The sequence below is a fragment of the Oryx dammah genome, unplaced genomic scaffold (genome assembly GCF_014754425.2).
Source record: "Oryx dammah isolate SB20612 unplaced genomic scaffold, SCBI_Odam_1.1 HiC_scaffold_20, whole genome shotgun sequence".
NCBI classification, from domain to species: domain Eukaryota; kingdom Metazoa; phylum Chordata; class Mammalia; order Artiodactyla; family Bovidae; genus Oryx; species Oryx dammah.
Window position 1 is genome coordinate 54,535,363 of NW_024070204.1, and position 16,871 is coordinate 54,552,233.

The 16,871-nt window shown below is 42.1% G+C and overlaps 1 long non-coding RNA gene across 1 annotated transcript; it reads right to left on the minus strand.

The window, feature by feature from the left end:
• Positions 1-3,077: 3,077 nt before the first annotated feature.
• Positions 3,078-14,426, minus strand: LOC120879564. Its single transcript, XR_005724824.1, has 3 exons — positions 14,333-14,426; positions 13,542-13,543; positions 3,078-3,098 (listed from the first exon to the last, which is right to left on the minus strand). It is a non-coding gene; the product is annotated as an uncharacterized LOC120879564 (long non-coding RNA).
• Positions 14,427-16,871: the final 2,445 nt, after the last annotated feature.

Genomic DNA, 16,871 nt, shown 5'->3' on the forward strand with positions numbered 1-16,871 from the left:
CATCAGGTGGCCAAAATATTGGAGCTTCAGCTTTAGCATCAGTCCTTCCAGTGAACATTCAGGGTTGATTTCCTTTGAGATTGACTAGGTTGATCTCCTTGCTGTCCAAGGGATTCTCAAGAGTCTTCTCCAGCACCACAGTTTGAAAGCATCAATTCTTTGGCACTCAGCCTACTTTATGGTCCAACTCTCACATCCTTACATGACTACTGGAATAACCATATCTTTGACTAGACAGACATTTGTCAGCAAAGTGATGTTTCTGCTTTTTAATATGCTGTCTAGGTATGTCATAGCTTTTCTTCCAAGGAGCAAGTGTCTTTTAGTTTAATGGATGAAGTCACCATCCACAATCATTTTGGAGCCTAAGAAAGTAAAATCTGTCACCATTTCCATTGATTCCCCATCTATTTGCCATGAAGTGATGGGACTGGATGCCATGATCTTAGTTGTTTTAACGTTAAGTTTCAAGCCAGCTTTTTCACTCTCCTCTTTCACTTTCATCAAGAGGCTCTTTAGTTCTTCTACACTTTCTGTCATTAGAGTGGTATCATCTGCATATCTGAGATTGTTGATATTTTTCCCGGCAGTCCTGATTCCAGCTTGTGATTTATCCAGCCTGGCACTTCACATGATGCACTCTGAACGTAAGTTAAATAAGAAGGGTGAGAGTATACAGCCTTGTCGTATTCTTTTCTCAACTTTGAACCAGGCAGTTGTTCTATGTCCAGTTCTAACTATTGCTTCTTGACCTGCATACATTTCCCAGGAGAAAAGTAAGGTGGTGTTGCAATCATATCTTTAAGAATTTTCCAGTTTGTTTTGATCCACACAATCAAAGGCTTTACCATTGTAAATGAAGTGGAGGTAGATGTTGTTTGGAACTCCCTTGCTTTCTCCATGATCCAATGAATGCTGGCAAGTTGATCTTTAGTTCCTCTGCCTTTTCTAAACCCAGTTTGTACATCTGTAAGTTCTCAGTTCACATACTGCTGAAACCTAGCTAGGAGGATTTTGAGCATTACCTTTCTAGCATGTAAAAAGAGCACAACTGTACAATAGTTTGAACATTCTTTGGCATTCCTCTTCTTTGGGATTGGAATGAAAACTGACCTTTTCCAGTCCTGTGGCCACTGCTGAGTTTTGGGAATTTTCTGACATATTGAGTTCAGCACTTTCACAGCATCATCTTTTAGGATTTGAAATAGCTCAACTGAAATTCTATCACCTCCACTAGCTTTGTTCATAGTATTGCTTCGCAAGGCCCACTTGACTTCACACTCTGGGATGTCCAGCTCTAGGTGAGTGATCACATCATTGTGGTTATCCAGGTAATTAAAACCTTTTTTTGTATAGTTCTGTGTATTCTTCCACCCTTCTTAATCTCTTCTGCTTCTGTTAGGTCCTTACTGTTTCTGTCCTTTATCATGCCCATCCTTGCATTTCCCCTGGTATCTCCAGTTTTCTCGAAGAGATCTCTAGTCTTTCCCTTTCTGTTGTTTTCCTCTATTTCTTTGCATTGCTCATTTTAAGAAGCCCTTCTTATCTTTCCTTGCTATTCTCTGGAACTCTGTATTCAGTTGGGTATATCTTTTCCTTTCTCCCTTCCCTTTCACTTCTTTTCTCCACTGTTTTCTAAAGCCTCCTGAGACAACCACTTTGCCTTCTTTCATTTCTTTTTCTTTGGGATGATTTTGGTCACCACCTCCTGTACAATGTTATAAACCTTGTCCATAGTTCTTCAAGCACTCTGTCTATGAGATCTAATCCTTTGAATCTATTCATTACCTCCAATGTATAATCATAAGCAATTTGATTTAAGTCATACATGAATGGCCTAGTGGTTTTCCCTGCATTTTTTCAATTTAAGTCTGAATTTTGCAATAAGGAGCTCATGATCTGAGCCACAGTCAACTCTAGGTCTTGTTTTTACTGACTATACAGAGCTTCTCCATCTTTGGCTCCAAGGAACATAATCAGTCTGACTTTGGTATTGACCTACTGTTGATGTCCATGTGTAGAGTTGTCTCTTATATTGTTGGAAGAGGGTGTTTTCTATGAGCAGCATGTTCTCTTGACAAAAGGCTGTTAGCCTTTGCTCTGCTTCATTTTGTTCTCCATGGCCAAACTTGCCTGGTATTCCAGGTATCTCTTGAATTCCTACTTTTGCATTCCAATCCCCTATGATGAAAAGGACCTCATTTTTGGTGTTATTTCTAGAAGGTGTTGTTGTAGATCTTCATAGAACCGGTCTACTTCAGCTTCTTTGGCATTACTGGTTGGGGCATAGACTTGGATTACTGTGATACTGGATGGTTTGCCTTGGAAATAAACTGAGATCATTGTGATGTTTCTGAGATTGCATCCAAGTACTGCGTTTAAGACTCTTACGTTGACTTTGAGAGTTACTCCATTTCTTCTAAGGGATTCTTGCCCAGAGTAGTAGATATAATGGTCATCTGAATTAAATCCACCCATTCCCATCCATCTTAGTTCACTGATTCCTAAGATGTCAATGGTCAGTCTTGACATCTCCTGCTTGACCACATGCAATTACCTTAATTCATGGACCTATAATATTTCAGGTTCAAATACAACGTTCTTTACAGCATCGAACTTTACTTTTACTACCAGACACATCCACAGCTGTGCATCGAGAAAGAAATTCCTGCTTTGGTCCAGCTGCTTTGTTCTTCCTAGAGCTATTACTAATTGCCCTCTGCTCTTCCCCAGTAGCATACTGGACACCTTCCAGCCTGTGGGCCTCATCTTCCAATGTTATATCTTTCTGCTTTTTTGTACTATTCCTGGGGTTCTCCAGGCAAGAATACTGGAGTGGATTGCCATGTCTTTCTCCAGTGGACCATGTTTTGTCAGATCTCTTCACTGTGATCTGTGTGTCTTGGACACAGCATGGCTCATAGCTCCACTGAGTTACCCAAGCCTCTTCGCCATAACAAGGTTGTGATCCATGCAGGGGATAGAATAGGTAAATCCACCAAATATTGAGAATTCACCTGCAATGTGGGAGACCTGGGTTCGATCCCTGGGTTGGGAAGATCCCCTGGAGGAGGGCATGGCAACCCACTCCAGTATTCCTGCCTGGAGAATCTCCATGTATAGAGGAGCCTGGTGGGCTACAGTCTATGGGGTCGCAGAGTTGGACTCGACTGAGCAACTAAGCACAGCACAGCACAGCACAATCAAATATTTCTGGATCATAATTCTAATCTTGAACTCTTTAGGAGACTAGAAAAGAGCAAATGTTCAACAATTGACTTTGTAAACTTAGTCTAATCTTGGGATCCAAGCTGGAAAAGTCAGTCAGAGACAAAAAGCCAACAACATATAATGTGTATATACTTATATCTGGAGCTGGAGCTTTCATGATCTAGTTTAATTTATCTTGAAAATGCAAAGGTGGTTGATCTCTATACCATCCATTAATGTCATTCACCACATTGACAAAACTGGAGAGTAGGTGAGAGAGGAAATAAGTACACTAATTACATTAGAGCCATATCCTAAATACTTGTCATGCAAATGAAAGCAAATGGCCAGGCAGCACATGGTAAATCTCTTGGAGCAGTCTTCACAGGGGAAGCTCATGGAGACAGTGACAGTAGAAGGGGTGTCTGTCCACTTTTGACCATGTTGGTTGAGCCTGGAAATCTGGCAGGACCAGGTACTGGACTCCAGAGAGGAGCCCTTGGGCTGTGGGGCTTTTAAGTTCCATCACTAGGGGATCACTGGTTCTTTGATGTGTAGTGAGACGGGATGAGGTCCAAGCCTTTGGGAATGTTGGGCCTGCTTGTGGCAGGATTAGCCATTTCAGCTCCATCCTGGTGAGATGGGGAACTGGAGCCTAAGTCTTTGCTTAACCAGAAATATATTGCTTCAAGGGGTGGGCCTGAACCAGTTCCCTTGGAGCAGAAGGGCAACTCCATTTCTGGAAGGTCACCCTTCAGATGACTGGTCTTGAAAAATAAACCTTTGACTCTCAATATTTTAAGCATAAAACAGAGAAAAATCACAAAACTTGAGGAAGTTAGATGTTACTTTTATAGTCCTTATTATATGTCAAATATATACAGTATACAATTTTTTTTTACAAGTACAGGCTTGAATATGCCACATCTTATATTCTTTGTAAGTGATTCAGTGAGATTTCTAAGTACTGAAACATATAGATTTTGCTTTTAAGCTTTCATTAAATGGCCTTTTTCTGGAAAGCAGTTTCTATGGAAACACTTAAAAATACCTGGAGACTCACTTTGCACAAACGAGCAAAAATTGTGACTGTTTGACAAAGGCTCTGAAACCAGAAGCAGGGGTCTGGGTCAGACAGGATGGCTGGATTAGAACTCTAAGATGGAGGTGAGATGAAGATGTGCCACATGGATTAAGGGTACTGAGAAATTTCTAATGAAGAGCTGGGTTCAGCTAATAGGAAAACTCACTCTTTGTGGTTCAATGTGTATAGTAATCAGAGGGAGGGTCCAGTCATTCTCAACAACTATTTTTTACTTCTCTATAAAGGGATGAGTTGAAAACCATTTTATGCATTCTTATAAACAGTTATAGGAACTGGAATGACCTCAAATAATTATCAGAGGCACAATTCTGGGTTTAGTTTGGCCATAGTTTATTAAACGCCTTGAAAGTGAAAGTAACTCAGTCCTGTCCAACTCTTTGCGACCCCATTGACTGTATAATCTCTGGAATCCTCCAGGCCAGAATACTGGAGTGGGTAGCCTTTCTCTTCTCCAGGGGATTTTCCCAACCCAGGGATCAAATCCAGGTCTCCTGCATTGCAGGTGGATTCTTTACCATTTATCATAAATGCCATTTGATAGGGCATTTATCAAATGCCTTAAAATGTTCCAAACCTTGAACATGACAGTCATGAATCAGTGATAGTCCTAAGTAATACAGATAGGTGTACAAGCACTGATGTCTCCAGATGTTTGTAGAGTTAGGGTAAACTAATAGTGCAGTTCCAGATAAGCCCCAAAAAGGTAGAAAGGCTCTTTCTTATTCATGAAAAAGTTCGAAGTAGGATTCCAGGCTAACAGAGGGCTCTCCTCCATGAAATAATTCAGGGCTCCAACCTCCTTCCATCTGTGGCCCCCTCACTTTTTCCTCGAGCCTTGTCATTATTTTGCATCTAGTGGGCAGAAGGTAAAAGGGAAGAAGTGAAACATGCCACTATTTAAAAGCCCTGGGGGACTTTCCTGGTGGTACAGTGGTTAAGACTCTGCTCTTCCACTGCAGGCCCCCAGGTTCAAGCCCTGATTGAGGAGCTAAAATCCTACATGTGGTATGGCCATTAAAAAAAAAAAAAGCCTTGGCCTAGAGAGGGTAAATCACCTCCATATACTTTCTGTGCTGTGCTGTGCTGTGCTGTGTTCAGGCAGCCAGTCGTGTCCAACTCTGTGACCCAATGGACTGTAGCCTGCCAGGCTCCTCTGTCCTTGGGGATTCTCCAGGCAAGAATACTGGAGTAGGTTGCCATGCCCTCCTCCAGGGTATCTTCCCAACCCAGGGATCAAACCCAGGTCTCCCACATTGCATGCAGATTCTTTACTTAATCGCCAGGGAAGCCCAAGAATATTGGAGTGGGTAGCCTATCCCTTCTCCAGGGGATCTGCCTGACCTAGGAATCAAACCGAGGCCACCTGCATTGCAGGCGGATTCTTTACCACCTGAGCCACCAGGGAGCCCACATATACTTTCTACTGGCTCTAACTCTGTCTTAGCGGCCACATCTCATTGCACAGGAGACTAGGAAGTAGAGTTCTAGTTTGTGCTCAGGAAGAGAAGAAGGACAAAGATTTGGTGGCTGGCTAGCAGTCTCTGCTCTATTGTTTATCATTTCATTGGGAAGAGTGAAAAAACCTAAATAAATGAACAATGGTTCTCCAATTCAGTAAATAAATTATGAGACATCAATATAACTACATGGCATCTGAGCTTCCCTATCTATTGAGATTGAAATGAAATTGGCTCAAGCTCTGTATCTGACAGCCTGTGGAAAATTCAATATCCTCTCTAGGATTTGATGAATTTTCAGGGGCTAAGTTCTTGCAGGCATTTTCAGTGCTGAGTTCTGGCTCTGTCAACCTCAGTTTTCATCTCCCAGACTGCAAGGCAGCCCAGATACATCACGCGTCCTCTTTTCTTGGTTAATCCTCAACCCTCTCTAGGGAGTCATCTGGATGAGCAGCAGCCTGTACTAAAGGTTGGAGTGGGAGTTACTGATATTTAGCATCATTGTAGACTCCTGAAAAGTCCCATTCCTCTGGGCCCCTATGGTATTACTGAAAAAGAAGATTTAGTTTCGGGACCAGGGACCAGGCTTGATCACTCAAGAGCTTTTGTGTAGCAGAGTTTTATTAAAGTATGACAAGGGACAGAGAAAGCTTCTGACATGGACATCAGAAGGCGGGCAGAGAGTGCCCCCCTTTCTAGTGTTAGCAAGGGAGTTATATACTTTTTAATTGGTTATTACAATAAATCAAAAGAATGTCTCAAGGTTGCATAGATCTTACTAGCCCCACTCCCACAATTTACATTTTAAAATAACAGGTTTAGAATTTAACAGTAGAAAGATCTTACCAGACCCACTCCCATAATATACATTCTAAGATATCAGGATTAGTCAGAAGGTTTTCAGGAAGGACAAACTGTCCTCAAGCAGGATATATTGTTGTTATATAATCCAGGAACCAGAGATCAAATTGCCGGCTTCCCCTGGATAATTGAAAAAGCTAGAGAGTTCCAGAAAAACATCTATTTCTGCTTTGTTGACTATGCCAAAGCCTCTGACTGTGTGGATCACAATAAACTGTGGAAAATTCTGAAAGACATGGGAATACCAGACCACCTGACCTGCCTCTTGAGAAATCTGTATGCAGCTCAGGAAGCAACAGTTAGAACTGGACATGGAACAACAGACTGGTTCCAAATAGGGAAGGGAGTACGTCAAGGCTGTATATTGTCACCCTACTTATTTAACTTATATGCAGAGTACATCATGAGAAACGCTGGGCTGGATGAAGCACAAGCTGGAGTCAAGATTGCTGGGAGAAATATCAATAACCTCAGATATGCAGATGACACCACCCTTATGGCAGAAAGTGAAGAAGAACTAAAGAGCCTCTTGATGAAGATCATGGCATCTGGTCGCATCACTTCATGGCAAACAGTGGAAACAGTGTCAGACTTTATTTTTTGGGCTCCAAAATCACTGCAGAATGTGACTGCAGCCATGAAATTAAAAGATGCTTACTCCCTGGAAGGAAATTATGACCAACCTAGACAGCATATTAAAAAGCAGAGACATTACTTTGCCAACAAATGTCTGTCTAGTCAAGGCTATGGTTTTTTCAGTAGTCATGTATGGATGTGAGAGTTGGACTATAAAGAAAGCTGAGCACTGAAGAATTGATGCTTTTGAACTGTGGTGTTGGAGAAGACTCTTGAGAGTCCCTTGGACTGCAAGGATCTCCAACCAGTCCATCCTAAAGGAGATCAGTCCTGGGTGTTCACTGGAAGGGCTGATGTTGAAGCTGAAACTCCAGTACTTTGGCCACCTGATGTGAAGAACTGACTTATTTGAAAAGACACTGATGCTGGGGAAGATTGAAGGTGGGAGGAGAAGGGGACAACAGAGGATGAGATGGTTGGATGGCATCACTGACTCAATGGACATGAGTTTGGGTAAACTCCAGGAGTTGGTGATGGACAGGGAGGCCTGGCATGCTGCAGTCCATAGGGTTGCAAAGAGTTGGATACAACTAAGCTGAACTGAATCCTTACTAAGGAATGTAGAAAAAAAAGTGTCTTTTCTTCCTCCTTGAGAATTCCAGACCCGTATCTCCTCTTTGAGAGCCCCAGACCCCTTTCTCCTCCTTGTAGACCCCGAACTTCTTATCATGCTGCTTAGGAATTGACTGTCTCATTACTCTGCTTCTTTCCCCCTCCATGGCTTTAGCCTCTGTTTGTAGATCCAAGCATTCACAAAATATTTGTCTCCTCTGTTTATGCTCTTCAGTAACACAGAAGGATCGGGATGATTAGATTTGACTTTCTAGGTCTCCAACCAGTCTCCAAATGGAATGGCACAGTGTGTAATTTTCTCTACTGATAGAAATCATGTAACCTCACATACTTAGAAGTCACAGCAGCCCTTGTCACCTTCATCTTTGCATATTTTTTCATTCTGCTGCTCACATATAATTCCATGTAGTCATTACAGCTGATGCTATATTGTGAAGTGAAAAAAAAACAAGCTATTGAATTGTATCCCAATAGGGTATCCAAAATACACAGAGATGCATAGAAAAAAGATCTGGTGATATGCACCAGAAAGTTAACAGTGAGTGGTTATTGTAGATATTTATTTTCTTTTATATTTATATTGTATTATATTTATATATTTTTCTGTATCATTAAAGATATCTGCAGTGAACATGTTTTACTATTATAAACAGAAAAAGAAAGATTATTTTTCAAGACAGTTCTATTGCCTAAATTAAGCAAAACCAGGAAAGCAGATATTTTACCAAATTCTGTCTTCACAGAGTCTATTTTTCTCTGGTTCAGATTTGTTGACCTCTTTCCTCCAGGTTCGGAAGCAGGAATAATCCTGCTGTCCCAAAGAATGGGAACAGTAGGGGAAACTTTGAGAACCTGGGGGAGCCAGGCTAGCTTTTGAACCCTGGATTTCATTATTTAAGCATGTGTCCTGAGATGGCCCACTCTGCAGTGCACTTGATCTTTATTTGCCTGCTCCTCTTATTTCAGATCCCGCATAGTTAATTTCTTTCTTTCTTTGGTCTGAAGTTTTGTGAGAAGGTTTTATTTTGTTTTGGTGAGTTTTTAAAAAAAATTATTTACTTTTTAATTGAAGGTTAATTGCTTTATAGAATTTTGTTGTTTTCTGTCAAACCTCAACATGAATCAGTCATAGGTATACGTATGTCCCCCTCCCTTTTGAACCTCCCTCTCATCCCCCTCCCCATCCCACACCTCTAGGTTGATACAGAGCCCCTGTTTGAGTTCCCTGAGACATACAGCAAATTCCTGTTGGGTATCTATTTTACATATGGTAATTTAAGTTTCCACGTTACTCCCTCTATACATCTGACCCTCTCCTCCCTTCTTCCCGTGTCCATAAGTCTGTTCTCTATGTCTGTTTCTCCATTGCTGCCCTGCAAATAAATTCTGCAGTACCATCTTTCTAGATTCCATATGTATGTGTTAGTATATGATATTTAGCTTTCTCTTTCTGACTTACTTCACTCTGTATAATAGGCTCTAGGTTCATCCACCTCATTAGAACTGACTCAAATGTGTCCCTTTTTATGGCTGAGTAATATTCCATTGTGTATATGGAACCACAACTTCTTTATCCCTTCATCTGTCGATGGACATCTAGGTTGCTTCCATGTTCTAGCTATTGTAAATAGTACTGCAATGAACCTTGGGGTACATGGTCTATTCTTTACTATTACCATTTTTTAAATTTTTTGGCTGTGTGGCATATGGGGCCTTAGATTCCTGAGCAGCTATTGAACCTGATACCCCTGCATTGGAACTGTGAAGTCAACCACTGGACCACCAGGGGAGTCCCCCCATGTGGTCTATTCTTAATGCCAGATTTACAGAAGATGGAGGTTAATCTAGTTAGTCCACAAGGACCTATTAGGGCTTCAGTTCAGTTCAGTCACTCAATCGTGTCTGACTCTTTGCGACCCCATGGACTGCAGCACGCCAGGCGTCCCTGTTCATCACCAACTCCCAGAGTTTACCCAAACTCATGTCCATTGAGTCGGTGATGCCATCCAACCATCTCATCCTCTGTCGTCCCCTTCTCCTCCTGCCCTCAATCTTTCCCAGCATCAAGGTCTTTTCAAATGATTCAGCTCTTCGCATCAGGTGGCCAAAGTATTGGAGTTTCAGCTTCAACATCAGTCCTTCCAGTGAACACCCAGGACTGATCTCCTTTAGGATAGACTGGTTGGATCTCCCTGCAGTCCAAGGGACTCTCAAGAGTCTTCTCCAAAACCACAGTTCAAAAGTATCAGTTCTTTGGTGCTCAACTTTCTTCACAGTCCCAACTCTCACATCCATACATGACTACTGAAAAAACCATAGCCTTGACTAGACGGACTTTTATTGGCATAGTAATGTCTCTGCTTTTTAATGTGCTGTATAGGTTGGTCATAATTTCCTTCCAGGGAATAAGCATCTTTTAATTTCATGGCTGCAGTCACATTCTGCAGTGATTTTGGAGCTCCCAAAAATAAAGTCTGCCAGGGTTTCCACTATTTCTCCATCAATTTGCCATGAAGTGATGGGGCCAGATGCCATGATCTTCGTTTTCTGAATGTTGAGCTTTAAGCCAACTTTTTCACTCTCCTCTTTCACTTTCATCAGGAGGCTTTTTAGTTCTTCTTCACTTTCTGCCTTAAGGGTGGTGTCATCTGCATATCTGAGGTTATCGATATTTCCCCCAGCAATCTTGATTACAGCTTGTGCTTCATCCAGCCCAGCATTTCTCATGATGTACTCTGCATGTAGGTTAAATAAGTAGGGTGACAATATACAGCCTTGACATACTCCTTTTCCTATTTGGAACCAGTCTGTTGTTCCATGTCCAGTTCTAACTGTTGCTTCCTGAGCTGCATACAGATTTCTCAAGAGGCAGGTCAGGTGGTCTGGTATTCCCGTCTCTTTCAGAATTTTCCACAGTTTATTGTGATCCACACAGTCAAAGGCTTTGACATAGTCAATAAAGCAGAAATAGATGTTTTTCTGGAACTCTCTTGCTTTTTCAATGATCCAGTGGATGTTGGCAATTTGATCTCTCGTTCCTCTGCCTTTTCTAAATCCAGCTTGAACATCTGGAAGTTCATGGTTCATGTATTGCTGAAGCCTGGCTTGGAGAATTTTGAGCATTACTTTGCTAGCGTGTGAGATGCGTGCAATTGTGCGGTAGTTTGAGCTTTCTTTGGCATTGCGTTTCTTTGGGATTGGAATGAAAACTGACCTTTTCCAGTCCTGTGGCCACTGCTGAGTTTTCCAAATGCTGGCATATTGAATACAGCCCTTTCACAGCATCCTCTTTTAGGATTTGAAATAGCTCAACTGGAATTCTGTCACCTCCACTAGCTTCCAAGGTGAAGGATAAAGTTTGGAGTATTCTGAGCTATTCTTAGATAGGATGCTCCTGGCAATTTTTATGTGAGCCTTCCTTTCCTCTTATGAAATTACAAACTCCTGGCTGGGGAATTGAAAGTATTGTTTGTCAGCTTAACAGAAAACAATCTTCCAAATCTATCCCTTCCATAGTTAAGAGTATGAATTTTGGAGCTAGATTATTTGGACTTAAGTCCCAACTCTATCACTTACTGGCTGAGTGACCTTGTTGTTGTCCAGTCATGTCCAACTCTTTGTGTCCTAATGGACTGCAGCCTGCCAGGGTTTTTTCTCCTTCACTGTCTCCCAGAGTTTGCCTAAACTCATGTCCATTGAATTGGTAATGCCATCCAACCATCTCATCCTCTGTCATCCCCTTCTCCTCTGGCCCTTAATTGTTCTCAGTATCAGGGTCTTTTCCAGTGAGTCAGATCTTCACATCAGGTGACCAAAGTTTTGGAGTTTCAGCTTCGGGAGCAGCCCTTCCAATGAATATTCAGGGTTGATTTCCTTTAGGATTGACTGGTTTGATCTCCTTGCTGTCCAAGGGACTCTCAAGAGTCTTCTCCAACACCACAGTTTGAAAGCATCAGTTCTTCGGAGTTCAGCCTTCTTCATGGTCCAACTCTCACATGTGGACGTGACTACTGGAGAAACCATATCTTTGACTATATGGGCATGTGTTGGCAAATTAATGTCTCTGCTTTTTAATATACTGTCTAGGTTTGTCATAACTTTTCTTCCAAGGAGCAAGCGTCTTTTAATTTCATGGCTGCAGTCACCATCCACAGTGACTTTTGGAGCCCAAGAAGATAAAGTCTGTCACTGTTTATTTGCCATGAAGTAATGGGACTGGCTGCCATGATCTTAGTTTTTTGAAACTAACTTATTTGCCATGAAGGGATGGGACTGAATGCCATGATCTTAGTTTTTTGAATGCGAGTTTTAAGCCAGCTTTTTCACTTTCTGCTTTCACCTTCATCAAGAGACTCTTCAGTTCCTCTTTGCTTTCTGCCATTAGGCGTTTGAGGTTATTGATATTCCTCCTGGGAATCTTGATTCCAGTTTGTGCTTCATCCAGCCCAGCATTTCACATGATGTACTGTGCATATAAGTTAAATAAGCAGGGTGAGAGTATACAACCTTGATGTACTCCTTTCCCAATTTTGAACCAGTCATTTGTTCCATGTCTGATTCTAACTGTTGCTTCTTGACCTGCATACAGGATTCTCAGGAGGCAAGTAAGCTGGTCTGGTATTCCCAACTCTTTAAGAATTTTCCACAGTTTGTTGTGATCCACATAGTCAAAGGCTTTAGCAAAGTCAATGAAACAGAAATATGACCTTGGGAAATTATTAACCTCTCTTGCCTCAATTTCTTCATCTGTAAAATGAGTGTGGAATATTTTCTATATCCTAGAGTGGCTAGAAAGATCAAATGAATTCAGTTCAGTTCAGTTCAGTTGCTCAGTCGTGTCTGACTCTTTGTGACCCCATGAATCGCAGCACGCCAGGCCTCCCTGTCCATCACCAACTCCTGGAGTTCACTCAGATTCACGTCCATCGAGTCAGTGCCATCCAGCCATCTCATCCTCTGTCATCCCCTTCTCCTCCTGCCCCCAATCCTTCCCAGCATCAGAGTCTTTTCCAATGAGTCAACTCTTCGCATGAGGTGGCCAAACTACTGGAGTTTCAGTGTCAGCATCATTCCTTCCAAAGAAATCCCAGGGCTGATCTCCTTCAGAATGGACTGGTTGGATCTCCTTGCAGTCCAAGGGACTCTCAAGAGTCTTCAACACCACAGTTCAAAAGCATCAATTCTTCGGCACTCAGCCTTCTTCACAGTCCAACTCTCACATCCATACATGACTACTGTAAAAACCATAGCCTTGACTAGATGGACCTTAGTTGGCAAAGTAATGTCTCTGCTTTTGAATATGCTATCTAGGTTGATCATAGCTTTCCTGCCAAGGAGTAAGCATCTTTTAATTTCATGGCTGCAGTTAGTACTCATCAATAGTGCCTAACAAGGGATAAACACCATATAAGTGTAATTTTGATAAATAAAGAACTATGAGTGGTGATTCCCAGGTGGCACAGTTGGTAAAGAATCTGCCTGCCAGTGTAGAAGATACAAGAGACACAGGTTCTATCTCTGGGTCGGGAAGATCCCCTGGAGGAGGGCATGGCATCCCACTCCATATTCTTGCCTGGAGAATCCCATGCACAGAGGAGCCTGGGGGGCTACAGTCCATGGAGTTACAAAGAGTCGGACACGACTGAGCACAGACACACAGTCCTAACTCAGTGAGGTCAGAAGGCTGGTACCCTGCCTACTTCTCTTCTCAGGAGTCTCTGGACACTGGTAAACTGAATGAAATGCTGTATCCATGTACTATATCAAGTTCCCAGAGATAGGAGATTTCCCAATTTCAGGAGCTCTTACAGCCGAGAGGCCCTCAGAGTTGCAGTTTGGCCCCTTTATTTTGTATGTGGGGAAACAGAGACACAGGGGCTGTCAGTCATTTGCTCAGCTCCACACATCTAGTTGATGGCATGGCCACCCCAGGGCATCCACTCCAAATGTATTTTTATATTAAGTTCAAATTACTTTCCCCCCTCCATTAATACTTAATGTAGTCAAGCAAGCATGTAGCAAGCATGTAGAATTCATGAATAAGTCTCTTTCTGAATAAGTAGATTTCATTAATTAGCATGCTTTCTTATTACAAATTATCTAATCATTATCTTTATTGGAAACATTCAATGCCAAACAGAAATTGCAGCTCGGAGAATGTCAGTATGTTGTTAGGGAATTTAGTCTTGGTCTAGGGTTTCTTCTCCCTTTAGTCTTCTCACTTCCCTCTTTCCATTCCTGTGGAATGCTGCCAAATAGCACCCCTACTTTTTTAATAGCATTAAGTTTAAAATAATCCACTGCCTTAACACATCTGGCTGCTTTTTTCATTATCTTTGAGTATTATCTATTTTTCTTGTCCATATGTACATAGTTTTCATAGTTATAGCTGTAGTACTCATAAAACTTTGAAGTGAGCTTTTCTCATCTAATATTATTAAATATTTTATATATGCACACATTTACCATAAATATCTACTCTTTTTGCCACTTTATTTTTTAATTGAAAGATAATTACTTTACAGAATTTTGTTGTTTTCTGTCAAGCATCAACAAAAATCAGCCATTGATACACTCATGTTCCCTCCCTCCCATCTCCCTTTCCATCCTACCCCTCTAGGTTGATACAGAGCCCCTGTTTGAGTTCCCTGAGTCAAACAGCAAATTCCCATTGGCTATCTATTTTACATATGGTATTGTAAGTTTCCATGTTACTCTCTCCCATAAATATCTACTCTTAATGGATACCTAATACATTATGATCAAACTAATCGTAAAGTTAAAAAATAATTTCCCTATCATTGACATTTGAATTATTTCCATTTTAATGTATTGAATGTGGTCCTTTAATATATACTTTTTTTTTCTGTTGATTTATTGCCAAAGGACATAGTCTCAGGATTCCAGTTATATGGTCAAATATATAAATATTATTATAGCCAAACAGTTACTTTGCTGGATTTTTTTTATGGTGATAATGCCACCAGCAGTGTATGAGTGTACCATTTTCACCATACTCTCATCAAAAGGAGTAGCTAACAGCTTGTACTCACAAACACATGTGCTTGTGCTGGGAAAATGTTCACTGAAGTGATGACAAACCATCGCTGAGTGTTATATGGAGTGAACTTGATAGTTTCTCTGACTGGATAATTTCCCTGTTTCATTTCATACCCAATTAGTAAAATCTATAAGCACCATGACTTTTAGATCCATAACAGTGCCGTGTATAGTGGGTATCCAATAACTTATTGATCTAATTTTGTGTCCTATAAGATGCTGGCCTATAGTAGTCATGCTACCCACACCCCATGGTACCTACAGTAGAAAAGAGCAAAGTGAAAGAGAAGGGGAGGTGGGAAAAAGTGGAAGAAGCACTACCCGATTTCTCAGGAGGGAAAACAGGGAGCCTCTCCCCCAAATGCAGGGCTCTCCTTGTCCCTGGTGCCCTGGGCCTCAGCGAGTCTGTCGTGTCTGCTCCCTGGCACCTAGACGTGAATCTGCCCCTCCTCCTACCCCTGGCCCCGGCATCTCTTCTTCCTCAGCTTCCCCCCAACTCCGTCTTCCCCAGGGAGGACTTGTGCTCTCTTCCTTCACTTGTTTGCTCAGGTGTTCAGAACCATCCTCAGCCACTGGGGATGCAGTGATCAGACGTGTGTGAGCCCTGCCTTCCCAGAATTTGAAGTCTGCGAGAGAGAGAGACATTTTTAAAAGGCAGAATGAGATAAATGTCATAAGATTACTTCAGTTAAGGTCTCCTGGGAGGTTTCTTCTGGCCTATCTGAGATTTTATCGAGGTGGCATCGAGACTGGGTGGTGAGGAACGGCAAGGATTGAGACAGTGGGTCTGACGACGCCCCTAGCTTCTCAGGATCCTCGGCGCCCTCGATTTTTACTGCTCCAGTCACCAACACGGGTGTCCTAGAGAGCGGAGTGTGCCAGGGGGCATGCCAGAGCTTCAGAAACGTGCCTGGTGTATTCCCTTCTCAATTTAGAAAAATGGTTTTGATTCTTTTTTAGTGGGGTGAAACAAATTTTTTGAAAAGTAAATATGCTTGAGCTGGGTGAGGCAATACAAGGGCCACCAGTGTGGTGCCCAGGTATGTGGAGGGAAGGCAGCGGGTGGGGGGTTGCCCCGGGGGTTGGAGACTGGCAGGAAGTTCTGCCAGAAGGTCTGAGATCTCCCAGATGCCTGTATCTGAAGTCATCTGAAGACATTTATCCCATTCTGCCTTTTAAAAATGCCTCTCTCCTCTCAGACTTCACATTCCTTCAGACCTCACATTCCTTGAGACTGGTCCATGTCTGTGCCTTATGGATCACTGCTTGTGTTTTATTCACTACTGACTGTGTTGGACTGGTTGTTAAATGTTTCGCATATTGTCCCCGGGATTTCTTGTAATCTATGGAGAATGCAGGTGTGATCTGTGAGGTTAGGTGACCAGGGCTGTACTGCCAACCCTAGAGCCTTGTGTCGCAAAAGAATCCGGGTTTTTGAAGTGTATGAGAACCGAATCAGGTATATCTTCTCTTTAGTTGCTCTTGTCTTCTCTGCCTATTCCTCCTCCGTGCCAACTCAAGCCTTCTCAGCTGTTTCCTTTGCTTTAATTGCAGAGCTCTGTTAACCTATGTACATTATAGTTGATCTTTTCCTCATTCTCCCCGGATTTACTAGGCAGGGGTGACATTACAGATTTAAAGGGGTGTCATCTGAAGTGATGTGTTGGAGGAAGAAGCTCAAAGCCCTGAAACTTATAAATGTTTCTAAATGCATGGTTCATTTCAGTGTCTCAGAATACTGGAATTGCTGTATCATGATGACACAGTATGGACAGACCCTTTTATCTGCTGCTTTTTCCAGTTCTAATTATCGTGCTGATAAAGTTGACACTTACCCTCCCCACCCACAAAGAGACAAAAAAAATCCTTGGGGATAGAGCCCACTTGCACCCAAATGAACTGTCTGCCTTACTGAGGTGCTCCTTAGAATGCGGTGTCTGGAGCTTTTGCGTTAGGATTTAGCCAAGTTC